This window comes from Rhinopithecus bieti, unplaced genomic scaffold (assembly GCF_001698545.2).
Source record: "Rhinopithecus bieti isolate Rb0 unplaced genomic scaffold, ASM169854v2 scaffold_30283, whole genome shotgun sequence".
Classification (NCBI taxonomy): Eukaryota; Metazoa; Chordata; class Mammalia; order Primates; family Cercopithecidae; genus Rhinopithecus; species Rhinopithecus bieti.
The window spans coordinates 9,485-29,442 of NW_016813011.1; the positions used below are offsets into that span (position 1 = coordinate 9,485).

At 41.2% G+C, this 19,958-nt stretch overlaps 1 long non-coding RNA gene across 2 annotated transcripts in view; it reads left to right on the forward strand.

The window, feature by feature from the left end:
* The window catches only part of LOC108512260 (uncharacterized), a 23,492-nt gene extending 5,188 nt beyond the window's left edge, over positions 1-18,304 (forward strand). The window contains exon 4 of one of the 2 annotated variants that reach the window (XR_001880546.1): positions 18,264-18,304. This is a non-coding gene — a long non-coding RNA (uncharacterized LOC108512260). Of the gene's footprint in view, positions 1-6,546; positions 6,587-18,263 lie in introns of those variants that run through there. The other variant, XR_001880547.1, reaches the window with a different exon arrangement.
* The last annotated feature ends 1,654 nt before the right edge of the window (positions 18,305-19,958 follow it).

The following is a 19,958-nucleotide window of genomic DNA, read 5'->3' on the forward strand; positions in this document are numbered from 1 at the left end:
TTTCTAAAGGATTCATACACATTTATGATTTTGTAGATTATCTGGCTTATTCTTATTGTTATGTAGGGAACATAGTATTTCTGGCATTCTGCATCATACACAGAATCTGAAAATTCTGGATTTCTTTATGGTGAGGTTTAAAATTACACCTTGAATTCTACAAATTCAAATTCCTTTACAGATACAGGGCTATTTTGACTTTTTATTTCTTCTTGGGTTACTTTTGGTAAATTGTATTTTTCAAAAAAAAGTTATTCATTTTAAGTAAGTTGTTAATTATTGGCATATTTTTAAAAATAATATATATTCAATGTGTGAAAAATCAATCTTTGAGTTTTAATCACAATATTTTGTTCATTTACACTTAGTGTAATGATCTAGCTGGGCTTAAGTTCACTGTATTGCTATTTGCTTTTGATTTTTCCCTCCTTTGTTCCCATAACCCTTATTTCCTGCCTTCTTTTGTATTAATAAATGGCATTCGTATTATTCCACTTTACTATTAGAATTTTGACTTTCTATATTTTAAAATAAAATGAATTTTGGACCTATTATGAGATTTTCTGGCTCAAATTTAAATGGATATTTTACCAATACTAGCATGGAAGAACCTGTAAGCGATTTAATTCTATTTAAATCCTCTTGCCTTTTGTACTACTGTTCTAACATATTTTGCTTTTATACTTGTGTAAAAGCATAATATAGTAATTTTGACTTTATGTTGTCAATATTCTTTTATACTTACACACCTATTTGCTCTTTCTATGTATTTCATCCCTTCCTGCATTTCATGCTTCTATCTGGAAGAAGTTTTCTTTTAACTGAAGAATTTCCTTTAATGCTTTTTGTAGTAGGTATCTCAGCTTTTCTTTTTTTGTCTGAAAACATTTTACTTTGCTTTAATTTTCAAAGCTATTTTACTAGATATACAGTTCTCAGATTTGCTGGCTTTAAAATTCTAGATCCTTCTCGCACCTTTAGCACTTTAAAGTGTCATTTCATTGTCATTTAACTTCCATAGTTTCTGTTGAAAAGTCACGTGTCATTCTGTTTAAAAGTCAGATATAACTTTTCTTTTGTAGATAATGTACAGTTTTTCTCTTGCTACTCTTAATACTTTATCTTTATTTGGTTTTCAGAAGTTTGACAATAGTTGTTTAGGGTGGTTTCCTATGTGTTTATTTTGGAGTTTGCTGAGCTTCTTGAATCTGTGGGCTGATTCTTTCAATTTTGGAAAAGTCTTGACCATTATCTCTTCAAATATCTCCTGATTCTTCATAGGCCTCATAACATTTTACTATATGCTGAATGTTGTGTGTAAGAGAATCATAAAAACTAGAATCTATGTTATTTTCAACAGGAGACAATTTACTCTTTCCTATGTTAGAGCACGGGGGAGAACACTTCATTCTTGCCAAAATCTGAGCTAGATCAGTGCTCAGTGGTACCTTTAGTTAGACATAGTCTTATTCTAGTTTCAAATGTCTCAAGAACAAGACTCGAGGTGTGTTTGTAGTAAGGCCCTCATTCTGGTGGAACTCTCTCCTAAGCATTTACTCCCAAATAAGACTGTGGGATATTCCTGTGGGATTTTTCTGGCTCAGTCTTCTAGCACACCATACCCTCTCCCCTTCAAACACTCAGTGAATGTCTTACATTGAAAAGCAGCTATGTATCTGGGGCTCTTCTAGATTTGCTAGTCCTAGCAGCCCACATTCAAGTGTTCCACTGCTTTCTCTTTCCCCTACTAGAGTTTCTCTGTTTATGCCAAGCTCAATCCTCAGCATAGGCCTAGACTTGACAAGTGTTCCCAGAGAAGTAAATGGCTGGCCATATCAATTCACTGAGGAAGGGCTCCTATCTCTCTGAAATTTTAGTGTTTTGCTTCTACAACTGTCTGGTGCCCTTAAAAGAAGATTTTTAAAAATCTATACTTATGTCAAGGCCCTCAGTCTGGCAATCAAGGGTCTTCCCAAACTGATCTCAATTTACCTTTATAGAATTACACCCCAGTCTCTCATCCCTGAAAACTTCTGATCCTCACCGTGTCTACTGAATAATGTTTCATTTTTCTGGTTCTATGCTTTTTTTTACTCATTTCATTCCAGTTTTTAGAATATCCCTCCTCTTTTTACATATCAATGCCTTTTTACATATCAATGCTTACTAGTCTCTGATGCATTCTTAGCCTGGCCTGAAGTGATAACTTACCAAGTTTAAATTCTTGAAGCGCTGTTTGTTCCACTAATTTTCTTCTGAATAGTGTCTTCCCCTGATGATGTCTCATATTGGTGTCTAGTATACCAATTTCGTTTTTCATGCTATTGCTTTTTAAATTCTCAATTATAAAGTTTCCTTTTATATAGTCAATTTTATTTTAAATAAACATTGTATATATTTAAAATGTACATGATTTTTAACATGTGTATACACGCACAGTAAAATGATTACTTTAGTAAAGTGAAAAACATATCCATCTCCTCACAGTAACCTTTGTGTGTGTGTGTGCATGTGTGTGTGTGTGTGTATGCATGTGTGTGTGTCTGTGTGTGGTGAGCACCTGAAATCTATTCTCAGGAAATTTCCAGTATACAGTACAGTATTATCAACTATAGTCATGATGCTGTACATTAGATCTCTAGATTTATTCATCCTATACAAATTCAACTTTATACCTCTTGCCCGATATTTCCCCATTTCCTCCACTTCTCTGCCCCGGTAACCATCATTCTACCCTCTGCTTCTATGTATTCAACTCTTTTAGATTTATACATTATTATGTATATTATTACATAATATATAATGGAATATATGTGTAGTGTGTATATATATATTCATACATATATTTACACATCATAATTTATCCATTCATTGATTGATGCACATTTAGGTTGTTTCTTATCTAGGTTATTGTGAATAATGCTGCAGTAAATAAGAGTGGAGATATTTCTTCAAGATACTGATTTCCTTTCCTTTGAGTATACACTAGAGAAGTTGCTGGATCACATGAAAGTTCGATGTTTAATTTTTTGAGAAAACTTCGTGTTGTTTTCCATATGGCTGTACCAATTTACATTCAAACCAACAGGGTACAAGGATTCCTTTTTTTCTACATCCTCGCCAACACTTGCTATCTTTTATCTTTCCTATAATAGACATCCTAACAGGTGTGAGATGATATCTCATTGTGGTTTTGATTTGCATTTATCTGGTGATTGGTGATGTTGAGTATCTTTTCATATATGTATTGAACATTTGTATGTCTTCTTTGGAAAAATGTTTATTCAGGTGCTTTGGTCATTTTTTAATGCACTTTTTTTCGCTATTAAGTTTCTTATTATTTTAAATATTAACCCCTTATGTGATACATGGTTTGCTCATATTTTCTACCAATTCATAGGTTCCAATTTTGTGTTGATTGTTTCCTTGCTGTACAGAAACTTTGTAGTTTAGTTGAACCCATTTGTCTATTTTTACTTTTGTTACCTGTGTTTTGGGAGTCATATACAAAAAACCAATGGCAAGGTCAAAGTCAAGGAAATTTTCCATGTTTTCTTCTAGGAATTTTATGGTTTCAGGTCTTGTGTTTAAGACTTCAATTCACTTTGAATTGATTTTTATTTATAGAATAAGACTTCAGTTTCGTTCCTTCATATGTGGATACTTAGTTTTCCCAATACCATTTATTTCATTTATTTGAATTTCAGATTCAGGGATTATATGTGAAGGTTTGTTACTTGGGTATATTACGTGATGCTGAGGTTTAGGCTTCTAATGATTCCGTCATCCGATTGGTGAACACAGTACCCAACAGGTAGTTGTTCATCCTTTGCATGCTCCCCTCCCTCTCTTCTTTTGGTATCTCCAGTGTTTATTGTTTCCGTCTTTGTGTCCATGTATACCTAATGTTTAGCTCCCACTTACAAGTGTGAACATGCACTATTTGGTTTTCTGTTTCTGTGTTAAATTGCTTAGAATAATGACCTCCAGTTGTATACTTGTTCTCAAAAATAACATGATTTCATTTTTTATGGCTGCATAGTATTCCATGGTATATATACATTGCATTTTCTTTATATGATTCACCATTGATGGGCATCTGTGTTGATTCCATGCCTTTGCTATTGTGAAAAGTGCTACAATGAACATACAAGTGCAGACAGAAGGATTTATTTCCCTTTGGTTATGTAGTCAGTGATGGGATTGCTTGTTTGAATGGTAATTCTACTTTTAGTTCTTTAGTTTAGTTTAGTGTAGGTTGAAGTCAGAAGATGAAGATGTAATGCCTCTGGCTTTATTCTTTTGGTTTACGATTGCCTTGGCTATTCAGGCTCTTTTTGGGTTCCATATAAATTTTAGAATAGTTTTTCTCTAATTCTGCAAAAAAAAAAAAAGATATTGGTAATTTGTAGATTGCTTTGTGTAGTATGACATTTTAATGATATTGAATCTTCCTATCAATGATCATAGAATGCTTTTCCATTTGTGTAGTCTGTATCTGCTTCTCAGTCACCAAAAGCACCTGCTAAAATGATATATATATATAGACTGATTAGGGGACTTCCAACGTAAGATTGCCCTGGAAACTTAATTCTTATCTTGGCTCATCTCTTCAAAACAAATGCCTCTTTTGTTGGTGATCTCAGATACACTGTTCAGAAGTACTCAAAGTATTCATTCTTTCACCTCACATTTGAGAGCCACCCTAGCATTTTATTGAGTTCAGCAAGCCAGCCCTGCATTTCTAAACCCTTTTCAGAAGTCCAACCTTACTTACTTTGATTGATGACATTGGCTTTTCAAAAAATTACTATTTGTTTTTAGAGGTGGGGTCTCACTATGTTGCCCATTTGGAGTATAATGGCTGTTCATAGGCACAATTAGGGTGCACTACTGCTGTGAACTCCAGGACTCAAACCATCTTCCTGCCACAGCCTCCTGAGTACCTGGGACTATAGGTGCAAGCCACCATGCCCAGTTGACATTAGCTTTATATACTTAATATTTCCTCAGTAACCGTTTATGTCTTATTTGGCACCTGCGAAACCCTCTTCACTGATTACACCTGTTTAAAGGTGTAATTTACTCCAAGTCACCTGCCTTTATCCATGGAGTATTCAAGTTTCTTTCAGAATGAGAATTTGGAGGGTGATTATAGAAATATAAAACCAGGCCGGGCATGGTGACTCATGCCTTGTAATCCCAGCACTTTGGGAGGCCAAGGTGGGTGGATCATAAGGTCAGGAGTTCGAGACTAGCCTGGCCAACACAATGAAACCCCGTCTCTATTAAAAATACAAAAATTAGCCGGGCATAGTGGCACATGCCTGTAATCCCAGCTACTCAGGAGGCTGAGGCAGGAGAATCTCTTGAACCCGGGAGGTGGAAGTTGCAGTGAGCCGAGATTACGCCACCACCCTCCAGCCTGGGAGACAGAGTGAGACTCTGTCAAAAAAAGAAAAGAAGAAGAAGAAGAAGGAGAAGGAGGAAGGAGGAAGAAGGAGGAAGGAGAAAGGAGGAAGGAAGAAAGAGAAAGAGGAAGAGGAAAGAAGAAAGAAGAAGAAATACAAAACCAACTATCTATAGTAGACAGTTTATCCCCCAGAAAGCTTTTTAGGCTGAAAATGTTTCTATAGATTTCAGATTTCCTTCTGATAGCTAAAATTTGTTTCTGTATAACAACAGAGTAGTGCCCTATAAGCCAGTTCAGTGCACATTAAATGGCTGTACTTAGAATTATGAATCTGAGGCTTGTGCAGTGAGGCTGTAGCTCTCTGGAGTCAGTTGGCCAAGTGGGATTTCTGAGGACTGAGCAAATACACGCACAGCAGGATTTTGTCCTAAGTTTTCTTAGGGATCTTATCCAAAAACACCATTACTTGAATTTCCCAGCTTCGTTTTACAGGGAGACTTCCTTGCTATGTGTACTCCCACCTCTGTACATCACATCATTTTCTCAGAGGAAGTACAGCATAAAATAATAACCAGCATTTGTAGAGCACTTCTTGTGGGCCTTCTTGGGCAAATAGACATCCTCATGGAATGCTCTAAAATTGTTAAGTTCTTGCACTTGCTCTCAAGTCATTTATAATCTAATTGCTGGTCTTCCTGGTATGAACAAAGATGTTTGCTTGTTAATAAATTCCTACCATATACCCAGAGTTGTGGGTTTTTTTCTATCTAGCTAGGGAAAACACTGAAGAGTTTTCTAATAAGGAAGAATGATCTGAGTGTCTACCTGCTTTGGAAAAGATGTCTGCTGTGGATAGGAAATGATTTTGTATCCAAAAGTCCTAGTACTAATTTGGAGTGTTGTAAAGGTCAGGGCAGCAAATGCTAGAGAATGGGATTAATGAAAGGTGATAATGTTCTCCATGTCTTTGAATAATTAATTTTTACTCCATTTTGACTACCTTGCAACAAAGTAGGTTAAGTGCTGTACTTTTAAGGAAGTCCGTGTACAAGTGTGTGCCTTACAATGCTCAAGTGGTTGCTCACTAACCAATGGAAATAAATGACTGTTGTTTCCACAAAATTGCTTCACAGATTCTAAATGCTATCGCTGGGACACGGATTGTGTGCCCTTTAATGATAAATTCCCCATAATCAAGGGCCTGGTCCTGAATAATTGGAGCCCCAAAATCTCACCTGAAGCAAACTGATAGAGTTCCCGTAAAGAGTCCGGAGACAAACCACTCCCTGGAAAGGATCCACTGCTCACCTTTATGTTTAAACTGATATGTAGAAATATTATTACAAAACTGCACACAAGTGTTAAGTTTTGATGTTTTGACAATTGTATACATCTGTGTAATAATTACAAAAGAACCATATTACAATTAACCCAGAAAGTTCTCAAATACCTTAAATCACCCCTGAGCGCCTCCCACTCCAGTGATCACTTTCCTGATTTTTATCACTTAAAGATTTTGTTTTACCTGCTTTTTGGATTACATATAGTGGAATCAATAGATATTACTCCTTTGCATCTGGGTTCTTCCACTGATAATGCTTGAAAGACATCATATTGTATATATCAGGAATTGTTCTCTATTGCTGAGTAGTATTTCATTCTATAAATATACCACAATTTGTTATTCATTCTCCTAGTGAAGGACTTTTATGGTTTGGTTTCCCAGTTTGGGGCAATTATGAATAAGGATGCTATCGATGTTCTTACACAGACTTTTGTTTTTGTTTTTTGTGGATATACGTTTTCATCTCTCTTGGATAAATAACAGTAGAAAATTACTGGGTCATATGGTAAGTCCATGTTTATTAGAAACTGCCCTCTTGTTCTCCAAAGTGGTTTCACCATTTTGTACTCCCATCAGTGATGTATGAGAGTTGCAGTTGCTTTACATGTCTGTCAACATTTACATTGTCAGTGTTTTTTATATTAGCCATTTTAGCACATATGTAATAACTGATTTTAATTTACATTTCCCTGATGATTAATGATGTTGAGCACTTTTTCGTATGCTTATTTTTCGCTTGTATATCTTTCATGGAGTGTCTTTCATGTCTTTTCTCATTTTAAAGTTGGAAGTCTTTTTATTGTAGGTATTATTCTTTGTATTCTGGGTATAAATCCTTTGATGGATAGATATGCTATGATTTTTTTAAAGACTCTGGTTTGTGTATTCACTTATTGGGATCTTTTTATGAACAAATTTTTTTGATAAAATCGACTTTATCAGTTTTTTATTTTGTGGGTTTATGACCTCTAAGTCACAAAGAACATATTTTCTTCTATATGTTTTATGGTTTGGGATTTTATATTTAGGTCTGTGATCTATCTCAAATCAATTTTTGTGAACAGAATGAGGTTTATTTTTTTTCGGCATGGATATACAGTTGTTTCTAGTAAGTCTTTAAACTAGTAAATCCTTCCCTTTTGTTTTTTTTCAAGATTGCTTTGGTTATTCTCGATTCTTTGTCATAAACGTTTTAGAATTAGCTCATCTTGTTTCTCAAACTTAGCTGTGCTGGGTGAGCTGTGTTCATGCCACTGCATTCCAGCTTGGGTGACAGCAAGACCCTGTCTAAAAAAAACAAAAACAAAAAATAAACTGCTAGAATCTTGATATGGGGTTTTGTTGAGTCTATATGTCCATTTAGAATGAAAATTTTAATAGTATTGAGTCAGCTAATCCATGAACATACTATGTCTTGTCATTTATTTAGGTATTAATTTTTTTCTCAGCAATGTTTTGTAGCTTCCCTTGCATAAGACTTGCATATCTTACATTAGACTTTTTCTTAAGCATTTGATTTTTTAAATATTTTAATTTTCTTTCTTTTGTTTTGAGATGGAGTTTTATTTTTGTTGGGGTAGGCTGGAAAGCAGTGGCATGATCTCGGTTCACTGCAACCTCTGCCTCCCAGGTTCAAGCGATTCTTCTGCCTCAGCCTCTTGAGTAGCTGGGATTACAGGAATGCAGCACCATGCCCGGCAAATTTTTGTAGTTTTAGTAGAGACAAGGCTTCATCATGTTGGTCAGGCTGGTCTTGATCTTCTGACCTCGTGATCTGCCCATCTTGGCCCCCCAAAGTGCTGGGATTACAGGCATCAGCCACTGTGCCCAGCTAATTTTCATTTTTAAGTTGTTTGTTGCTAGCATCTAGAAATACAATCGATTTTTTGTTTGTTTAGAGTTGAGTCTCGCTATGTTGCCCAGGTTGGTCTCAAACTCCTGAGCTCAAGGGATTCTCCTGCCTCAGCCACCCAAGTAGCTGGGACTTTAGTCATGTGCCAGTATGCCTGGCTGATTTTTGTATGCTAATCTTCAATCATGCCAACTTGATAAATTCATTTATTCTAGAAATAGTTCTTTTATATTCCATACAATTTTATATTAAATACATACACAGCAGTCTAGTCTGCAAATAATGTTTTACTTCTTTTCTGATTTTCTGATTTTATGACTTTTCTTCTTTTTTTTTTTTTTTTTTTTGCCTTTCTGCACTGGCTACAATATCTAGTGCAATGTTTAATGTGTGGTGAGAGCAGACACCTTTCCTTGTTCTCTCAATCTTAGGGATAAAGGTCTTATATTTCTATGGGACAGCTCTGGTCTGTGCCACTCTCCCTGGACCTGATCCCATAGGGCTGGTCAGCAGCTACCCTACTCCAACATGGCCACCTGCATCCCCAGTGCCACAGGAGCCCCCTGCCCCCATGAGGCAGTGCATGCACATTGTTGATCATGAGATGCATGGTGGTCTTGGGCATGAGACCAACCATGTGGTTACACACAGTCTTGTTGACAATGGCCATGTAGGAGTCCACCAGGTTCTGGGTGGTCTCCATTTGTTGCACCAGCTGTGGTTCCATGGAATGCATGAAGCTGTCAGAGCCATTCTCCTTGGCCTTGTGGGCCTGCCATGGAGAACACAAGGGCATCAGGATGGCCAGGGCATGCAGCCAGGCTCCAGGAATTCCCAGGATCTCAGCCCCTCCAAAATACCTGGGACATTGAGGCACAGAGAGAAGTGACTGTACTGAACACACACCCAGCTCCCTACACGCTCTAGAGGGTTTCAGGTCTCTGCATTTCGGGACTCCAGACTCCCCCGATCAAGCCTCATCTTAGTTCTCACTCTAGTACCCAGAATTTGCCTCCATTTCCCAATCCAGAAATTAGAAAAGAACATCTCCAGGTCTCTTGCTTGAAGACCTGGCCAGCTGGTGCGAGGCTGCAGACACCTGGCAGGAGGCAAAAGAAGGGCATACTCACTTTCTCCTTCTCCTGGGAGGCCCACGCACCAACATTGCTAATGCCACTGCCGCTAGGCAGCACAGCCAAAGTAGACGCACACAGAGAGGAGAAGGGGAAGGGTTGAGTGAACCTGGGACACTGCACCCCAACTTTAATGTGTTGCTGAATTCAATTTGCTCATATTTTGTGGAGGGATTTTGCATCAATATTCATCAGTGATATTGGCCTGTAGTTCTCTGTTTTGGATGCATCTTTGGTGTTGGTATTAGGGTAATACTAGCCTTGTAGAATGAGTTTTGAGTAGTTGGGTAAGGTCTCTAGTTTTGGAATAGCTTGAGTAAGGTTGGTATGAGTTCTTCTTTAAATGCTTAGTAGAATTCAGCAGTGAAGCACCAGGTCCCAGGCTTTTCTTTGCTGGGAGACTTTTATTACCACTTCGATCTCATTATTTGTTATTGGTCTGTTCAGGTTTTGGGTTTCATCATGGTTCAATCTTGCTAGGCTGGATGTGTCTAGAAATGTATCCATTTTAGTAGGTTTTCCTATTTCTTTGCATATAGTTGCTTGTAATAGCCACTATTGATCCTTTGAATTTTGCAGTATCAGTTGTAATGTTTCCTTTTCATGTTTGATTTTATTCACTTGGGTCTTCTCTCTTTTTTTCTTAGTCTTAGTTAGGCTAAAAGTTTCTCAATGTTGTTAATCCTTTACGAAAACCAACTTTTCAATTCATGAATGGTTTGCTTTCTTCATTTATTTTGCTCTGATCTTTATTATTTTTTTTTCTTCTACTAATTTTGGGTTTGGCTTGTTCTGCTTTTCTATTTCTTTAAGGAGCATTGTTAAGTTTTTTATTTGATGCTTTTCTACTTTTTAAAAGTAGGTGTTTATAGCCATAAACTTCCCTCTTAGTCTTGCTTCTGTCATGTCCCATAGGTTTTGGCATGTTGTGTTTCCATTATCATTTGTTTTAAGAAATGTTTCCGTTTCCTTCTTAATTTCTTCATTGACCCCCTGGTCATTCCAGAGCTTATTATTTAATCTCCATATGTTTGTATAGTTTCCAACATTTCTCTTGTTACTAATTTCTAGTTTTATTCCATTGTGGTCATAGAAGACATTTGATATTATTTTAAATTTTAAATTTTTTAAGACTTGTCGTTTGACCTAAGATGTGGTCTATCCTTGAGAATGATCCATATGCTGAGGAAAAAAAATGTGTATTCTGTAGCCCAAGGGGGAAGACACCTGCCCCCACTCTCCTACAACACACAGCGCTCTGCTCGGAGGTGGGGCAGTGGTATGCTGTTGTTATACAAGGGGTTCTGTCGGAGAGGGAACAGAAATCTGTTCTGTAATGTTTACCATTTTCCGTGGTGCAAATATTCCATGGCTCATGTCAGGCTGCCACCATCTTCTCAGCCTGAGCTTGTTTGTACCCACCCTTGGGAAGGCTATCCAAGTATTTGAAAGGATGTGGGTGTGGTGATCTAAAGTGTATCTTTATTAGATACACATCAAGCCCAGTTATGCTGTGGTTCTTGCAGACTCATAGAGGAGCTACTTGGTGGTCTCGGATAAGATCTGGAAGAATTCTCTGGGCTACCAGGCAGTAGAAACTCTTATTCCCTACTTGTAATTTCTCTCCAAAAAAATTGTCTGTGTGTCTGTGTGTGTGTGTCTCTCTCTCTCTTTCTCTCTGCTGAGCCACTCGGAGCTGGGCCACTTGGGCTGACACAGCATCCCTATGGCCACCACCACTGGGACTGCACTGGGTCAGACCTAAAGCCATCAAAGCACTGGGTCTCACTCAAGGCCCACTGTCAACACTACCTGGCTATTGCCCATGTTCACTCAATGTCCTGGGGCTCTACAGTCAGCAGGTGGCAAAGCCAGTCAGGCTTGTGTCTTTCCCTTTAGGGCAACCAGTTCCCTCAGGCCCTGGTGCGTCCAGAGATGCTGTGTAGGAGCCAGGGACTGGAGGCAAAAAGCTTAGAAACTTACCTGGTGCTTTATTCTACGGCAGCTGAGCTGAGCTGACGCTGAAACCATGAGACAAAGTCCTTCCCACTCTGCCTTTCCCTTTCCACAGGCAGAGGAGCCTTGCCCTGTGACTACCACCACAGGCCCACAGGGAGTGCTGCCAGGCTACTGTTGATGTTTACTTAGGGCCCAAGGGCTCTTAAGTCACTTGTGGTGAATGCTTCCATGCCTGGGACTCACCCTTCAGGGCAGTGGGCTCCCCTCCAGCCCAGGGCAGGTCAAGAAATTCCGTCTAAGAGACAAGGCCTAAAATCAGTGACCACAGGAGCCTATTTGGTGCTCTACCCCACTGTGGACAGGCAGGTACTTAAGCTGCAAGACAGAGTCCCTTTTACCTTTCCCTCTCCTTTTCTCAAACAGAAGAGGTCTCTCACCACAGCCACCAAAGCTGGGAATGTGCTGGGTCCCACCTGAAGCCAGCATGTCTCTGAGCCTTATTCCAGGCCCATAGCAGACTACCTGGGTACCACCGTTGGCTGTGCAGGGTGGTGCAAGCATTTGGGCTTGGGAAGAGGGAGGAAAAGAACACGCACAGGAAGGTCACAGTGTAAGCAACAGTATGGAGGTGGGAAAGTTCAGCTCATGGATAGAAAAAGTTGATCCAATTTGGCAGGGCCCACAGGGAGATTTGGTGGGGTGGTGAGAGGTGGGCCACGTCAGAAAGAACCTTGAATGCCAGGCTGAGGTGGGAGGCATTTCCTGTTGTATGGAAGGTGCCATGAGGTGGTGGGGAGGGTAACATGATGAAAGGATATTTGGGAGGATGGATCTGGCATCGGTGATTGGTAGGGGTAAGGATTGAACAAAGCCAGAGGCCAGGAAACTGGACAAACAGCCCAGAGTTCAGGCTTAGCTGTTCAAAGGCAGTTTCTACACTGAATTTCAATGTGGATCCAAGCATGCATGGGGTAGATGATTTGGAAAAGCAAAACCATTCCCTTCCCGTTACAACACAGTTTCCCAGGTGAGCTCATCACCAGAGTCCTACAATGCAGACAGTCGAACTACCCCAAACTCTGTCCCTAGAAGCTGTGACCCAGAGGGAGCCCTTGTCAGTTGTAGCCCGAGGACACTGCAGCCTAAGCAGGACTGCACCTGTTCCCTCCCAGGAGCCTCATCTCTGTCTGGCCAGGCTTTCGCTTCAAATGTCCTCCACTTTGGCTTCAAAATCTGTTGGGTCAGATTCATGAGAGCTCTGGCCTTCTTTGGGTTAGGGATTTTTAAATAGTGTTTTCAAGCAGGCAGTAGATCAACTCTGCTTGCTTACTTCTGTGTGCATCTCCTGTTCCCTGGCCCCAGATCTTCTTTTTCCTTGGTTTATCCTCTCATTGTGTTGCAGCACATCTTCCAGTAGCTTCCTGAGACAGAGTGAATGGAAGCCAAGCTTTCTGACCTTCACATAGTTTAGAATGTTGCTGTTCTACCCCAACTTCTGATTAATAGTTTGGCTGGATATAATGCTGTAATTTAAATGTAACTTCTCATCACATTGGGAAACATTGCTCTATTATTTTCTAGTTCCCAGTGTTGTTGGGAAGAAGTCGGTGCCATGTGGAGTCTTGGCTCTTTGTGTATGACCTGTCTTTTCTCTCTGGAGGATTTTAGGATTTTCTCTCTGTTCTTAGTTTTCTGAAATTTCCCAATTATGTGCCCTGTTGTAGATCCTCATTCACTGTGCTAGTCACTTGGTAGACTCTTTTGAACTAGAAAATCATGTCCTTCTATTATAGGAAGCCACCAGCAGGTTTGTGTGAGCTGAGTAATCACATTATTTTCTCCCAAGGACAGGAGGTATCAAGGCTCTGAGCACCTTATAAGTGGATATGGGGAAAGGGTGCCTGAAGTGAATCCAACAAAGCTGCAGCACCCACTGAGCTCATGTCCTAGGGCCAGGCTCTGCCTGAGGACAGTGGACATGGGTGAGACCCACTTCCTGCCCAGTCCCATGGTAGGGCTCAGGACACACATGGTCCAGGAGGCCCCCAGCCCCGGGCTACATTTACATGCACCTGCCTGCATGTAGCAATCAGTGAGCCACAGGACAACTTAGGGGAAAAGGCAGCTCCAGAGAGCAGGATAGGAGGGAGGTAAATAATCATGGGGTGGGGAGTAGCCTTGTTGGGAAGGGGCAAAGGCAGGACCATGTGTTTTGTATGTGTGTGTGTGTGTGTGTGATGTGTATTTTGGAAAATGAACAATTTGTCTGCCCCTTTTCTGGCCACTGCACCCCGTTTTTAATGAAGTATTTCTTCCCATCATGGACTGAGTGTCTCTGTCTCCTCTAAATTCATATGTTGAAGCCCTAACCCTCTGCATGGCTGTATTTGGAGATGAGGCTTCTCAGGAAGTCATTAAGGTTAAATGAGGTCCTAAGGATGGGGCCCTGATTCAGTAGCATTAGTGTTCTTATGAGACGAGACACTAGAGAGTGAAAGAAGAGGTCACGTGAGCACACAATATGGCAGCCAGCTATGGGACAAGAAAAGAGGCCTCAGAATGTAACCTACCTTGCTGGCACTTTGGTCTTGGATTTCCCAGCCTCCAGAACTGTGAGAAATAAATGTTTGTGGTTTAAGCCACCCAGTCTGTGGTATTTTGGCATGGCAACGTGAACTAATACGTCTCCCCACCCTACTTCAACCACATGACACTAGAGGAGTTGGCAGTTTTAGTGTCCCAACTACCCAGCCAATCCAGACCACACCAAGCAGAAACTTTCTTCTGGAGTTTTCTGAATAGGAACTAATGGAGGGGAGCACTATCTTTGTTGGGGGCAAAGCCAGGAAGATGGAAGTCTCATGCTACCAACAGCCTGACTCCAACCTTGTGGGGAAAGTTTCTCTGAGAGCACAAAACTGATCTGCAGACTGAGGTGGAGACAGAGACAAGGGAAAGAGCCTGCAAATCCCGACAGCACTGGTGACTCTGAGACCAGGTATTCCTGAGGCCCAGCTGCTCCCTGCCCTGCACGTGGCTAACTTACTGACCAATGAACTTCCCTTCTTGCCTAAGGCAACTCAAGTGAATTTTCTGTCACTCACCCCCAAAGAGCCCTGACTGCAGTGGCAGGGCATGGCAGGGCTGGGCTGGCTGTGGTAGAGGACAGTGTGGGTGGAATCAGCTGTGACAGGCACACAGGAAGTGCAGTTATCGAGTGGACTCCATGAGATCTTCCTCCAGCCCCGACTGTGAGCAAGGCTAGGCTCATACGCTCAGTAGGTCAGAGTGAGGGATTTGGTCAGAGGTGCCATGCTCAGGGCCATCTTTCTATGAGTCAGACTCTTCAGCATCAAAGGCTTTGCCATCAGAGATAGTTTTAGTCATATCTTGGGTTCACTTTATCAATTGCTATTCCCCTGTTTTCAGGATCTTTACACTAGGCTGCCCCACGTGGGTGTTAGGAAGCCATAGGCATCCTGGCCAGAAGCCCAGACCACAAAAAGGACTTCCACCAGCCTGCCCAGAGTTCCAGAGGGCAGGACCAAGGGGTGGTGGGAGGATCCCAGCCTGGGCAGTCATGACATGTCCACCACTCTTGATCTGTCTTCTGCAAATTTTCACCTCTCCAGTTTGGGTCCTGGTGGGGCACACATGGTAAAGACAATGAACGTCCATGTCTCCGACTAGTTTTCCCATCAGAAGTGGTCGTTGCGCCAATCACCCTCTTCCACTAAAACTGGACAGACCAAGGGCCACTTTCCTAATGGATGGGTCTTCTTGGTCCATCTCATGCTCCCAACAGAGTTCCCTCCCTACGATGGGAATGTGCCATACCAGGAGAGCCCTCTTGACCCAGCCTCCAGCCAAAGCCAGTCCCCCTGCCAAGCAGGCCCTAAAGTTACACTGGAGGGTGACAGGCCTCACCTGGAAACTTCTTGTTGAATATTGTCAGTTTCTCACAGAAGTGCAGCCTGGCAGTTTAATTCAAATTAAAAACAGAAGGAGACTGCTGCTTCAGTCTCGACTGCTTGAAAATTAGGCCGTGTAGAGCTTTTGTTTGCTGGAAATTGTGGAGTCAGACATTGTGCAGATTGACCCAATAGCTACAGCAGGTACACACATAGGGCGCCAACCAAGGACAAGTGTGCACACACACACATGCACACAGCAGAAAATCGAGAAATAAACTCTTTTAATTTTAGCTGTCATGGCAGTTTTGTGTCATTTCCCCAAAATATACAAATTTTATTTTATGATTTAGTCTATTTAGAATTACTTAAGGAAAAGGAGATGTGAGTGCAGTGGCTCATATCTATAATCCCAGAACTTTGGGAGGCTGAGGCAGGAGGATCACTTGAGCCTGGGAGTTCGAGACCAGTCTGGGTAACATGGTGAAATCCCATCCCTATAAAAAAATATGAAAATTAACCAGATATGGTAGCATGTACCTGTGGTCCCAGCTACCCAGGAGACTGAGGATCTCTTGGGCCAGGGAGGTGGAGGTTGCAGGGAGCTGAGATCACATCACTGCACTCCAGCCTGGGTGACAGGGTGAGATCCCATGTGAAAAACAAAGAAAGAGAAAGAAAGAGAAAGAGAAGAGAAAAGAAAAAGAAGAGGAGGGAAAAGAAATAAGAGAAGAGAAAGGAGAAAAGAAAAGAGAGGAGAGAAGAGAAAAGAGAGGAAAGAAAAGGGGAGGGGAGGGGAGAGGAGCAATGGAATCCTGATATCTGGTATGGGGAAACTTAAGTGGATAAGTCTGAGAACTTCGAACCTCCAGTTTCCACTCAATGCTCTGGGCTAAAAGAAGTAGCCCCCTTTCGTCGCTAAGAGAAGGGCAGCTGTCCCTTGCCTGGAGACTAGGCAAAGAGCCTCCAACAAGGCCTTACAGCAGGATGAGGTGTATCATCATTGCTCCCCCACATTGACACCAGGCTCTGGTCATTCCTCGTCATGGCCCAAGGTCACAAGCACAGTCTGCTCTGGGAGAATGATTTTTTGCCAAAATGTTATGTGCAGTAGCTGTCGAGTTGTGTAACTCGCAGAATTCTGGGAGAGGAGGTGGAGGACTGGACATAAGGATGTTGGACCATGGGGAGACTAAAGGCTGTATACCACGATGGAATACATGATGTGGACACTATCAGGATTTAATGGCTTGGGCAAGGACACCTGGGGCCCCTTTAACATGCGGCTGCAGTGGCCCCTTTGAAAGTGATGGATGGAACTACAGGGAATTAGGTGGAGATTATAGAACTGCATTTGCAAAGCATCAAAGAAGCCGGAAAGTACAGGGAGGTAGGAATGTTGGAATGGTTCGTTATATGCCAGCAGATTCGGAATCCACTGGGCTCAAGTGATCCTCCCACCTCAGCCTCCCAAGTAGTTGGAATCACAGGCATGCACCACCATGCCTAGCCTTTTTTTTTTTTTTTTAAATTTTAGTGAAAATGAGGTTTTGCTATTGTTGTCTAGACTGGTCTCAAATTTCTGAGCTCAAGCAATCCTCCTGACTTGGCCTCCCAAATTGTTGGGATTACAGGTATGAGCCCTAGGATGTTTCCTGATTTGTGTATTCAGGAAACAACAACAAGACCTGGTGCGCAGAAGCCTGCAACAAAAATTTGCAATTTCCTACCCAGTTTTCAGACTGAGACAATTGAGACCTATAGCTCATTGATTATAGGGGAGGCTGGGTATTCTTGGAAAAAGATCCTCCAACATCACCACATGGTATTCATTAATTATTCTCCAAAAGGATGTAGGGTCACTGATGAAAGTAACTGTAGCTGATGAAAAGGGAATACCCAGATTGTTTGAGGACCATTTATATAGGATTAGAGCTGACCCTGACACCAGAAGACCCACAATGCCACAATGTCCCCTCTCCAAAAGACTAAGAACATGTGAAGGCTAGGGAATAAATGGATCCCTGGATGAAGAGGCTGCAGCCCCATCCCGTTGTCATTTATCTGTCCCTAAATATGCAATTGATATAAGTATGCTTAGAAGGTAACAGAGCTCTTACTTTACTCCCTGAGCTGTAGGTATGAGCCACTATAGTAGGAAGAGCCCGGGGGAAGTCTCTGAAACTCCCTCTTCCTGCTTCCAGGAGCAATGCAGTATTCTAGGTGGAATCACAGATATTTATCACCTCCCTCAACTGTGACTGCCACCTTATGATAGTATTCTTACATTTCCCTTCCTGTCCCTTGTGCTATTCTCGTCATTGTTTTACCTCCACCTGTCATGAACCCCACAATATGTTACTACTTTTGCCTCAATTATTTCTAGACATCACAAAATGAGAAAATAGGATCTTTTCTGTTTATCCATGTATTTATTATGTCAGTGGTCCTCATTTCTTTGTGTAGATCCAAATTTCTATACAGTGTCATTTTTCTTCTGACCAAAGAACTGTTTTGAACGTTTCTCAGAGTGCAGGCCTGCTGGTGATTATCTTGGCTTTTGTTTGTGTGAGAAAGTCTGTATTTTGTCTTCATTAAATTTTTTGAAAATGTTTTATTGTGTGTGGTTTTTTTTTTTTTTTTTTTGTAGAGATGAGACCTCACTATGTTGCCCAGGCTGGTCTCGAACTCCAGGCCTCAAAGCAGTCCTCCTGCCTCGGCCTCCCAAAGTGCTGGAATAATTACAGGCATGAGCCACCACACCTAGCTTCACTGACTTCAACTGCTTTTAATCCCATATCTGCAGAGGTAACTATTTCATCTCTAGTCATTCTTTTTGTTTTATTTTGAGACAAGGTCTCACTGTGTTGCCCAGGCTGGAGTGCAGTGGTGTAATCACAGCTCATGGCAACCTCGACCTCCTGTGTTCAGGTGATCCTCCTGCCTCAGCCTCCTGAGTAGCTGGCACTGCAGGTGCATGCCACCATGCCTGGCTATTTTTAAAAATTGTTTATAGAGATAGGTCTCCCTTTGTTGCCCAGGCTGGTCTTGAACTCTTGGGCTCAAGCAATCCTTGCATCTAAGCCTCCCAAAGTGCTGGGATTACAGGCGTGACCCACTTCACCTAGCCTGTGTGGTTTGTTGCTGGTTTTTTTTTTTTTTTTTTTTTTTTTTTTGTCAATATGTCTTCCATTTCTCTCTTCTCATCATGTTCAGAATTTTTAGCCTTCTTGAACAGATGGAGCGTATTTATAATATGTTTTTTAATGTCCTTGTCTGCTAATTACATCATCTCTGTCATTTCTGGGCCTATTTCCATTGATTTATTTCTCTCCTGGTTATAGGTACTATATTACCTGTGGGTTTTTTGTTTGTTTGTTTTTTGATACAGGGTCTTACTCTGTCACTCAGGCTGGAGTGCAGTGGTGTGATCTCATCTCACTGCAATCTCCGTCCCCCAGGTTCAAGTGATTCTTGTGTCTCAGCCTCCCAAGTAGCTGGGACTACAGGTGTGCACCACCACACCCGGCTAATTTTTGTGTTTTTAGTAGTGACAGGATTTAGCCATGTTGGCCAGGCTGGCCTTGAACTCCTGGCCTCAGGCAATCTGCATGCCTTGGCCTCCCAAAATGCTGGGATTACAGGCATGAGCCACTGTGCCTGGCCATTGCCTGGTAATTTTTTATTGACTGGTAGACATTGTATTTTTGTGTTGTGATTGTTGGATTTTGTTTTCGTTTAAATAGTGTGGGACTCTGTTCCAGCACCAATTAAGTTACTTGAAATAAGTTGGATCTATCAAGGTTTGCGAATCTGGTCCCTGTTAGCAATCATGGCCACATGTAGAGGTTGCAGGATGTTGTTTACATCTCTATCTTTTTTTTTTTTTTCTTTGAGACAGGATCTCGCTCTGTCACCCCAAGTGGCACCATTTCGGCTCACTGCCACCTCCACTTCATGGCCTCAAGTGATCCTCCCACCTCAGCTTCTCAAAGTGCTGGAATTACAGGTGTGAGCCACAGCACCCAGCCTAAAATTGTATCTTTCTTATTATCAGTGAAGTTAAACATTTTTTCCTATGTGTCAGCAGCATTTGCTATTCTTTTTCTTTGAACTTTCATTTCTTTCCATTTTTCTTAGAATTCTTTGTCTTTGTTTTCTCTACTTTTAGAATAGAATGAATATATTAATCATACTTTGAATTGTGGCCATGATGGAGTACCTGTATTGATGATAGTCTCCCAGCGTAAACAACTACAAAGCTGGACAAAGTACATGATAAAATTGTCTTCAGGCATTAGGCAATAGACACACTGTGCATGGTGGCTCACACCTGTAATCCCAG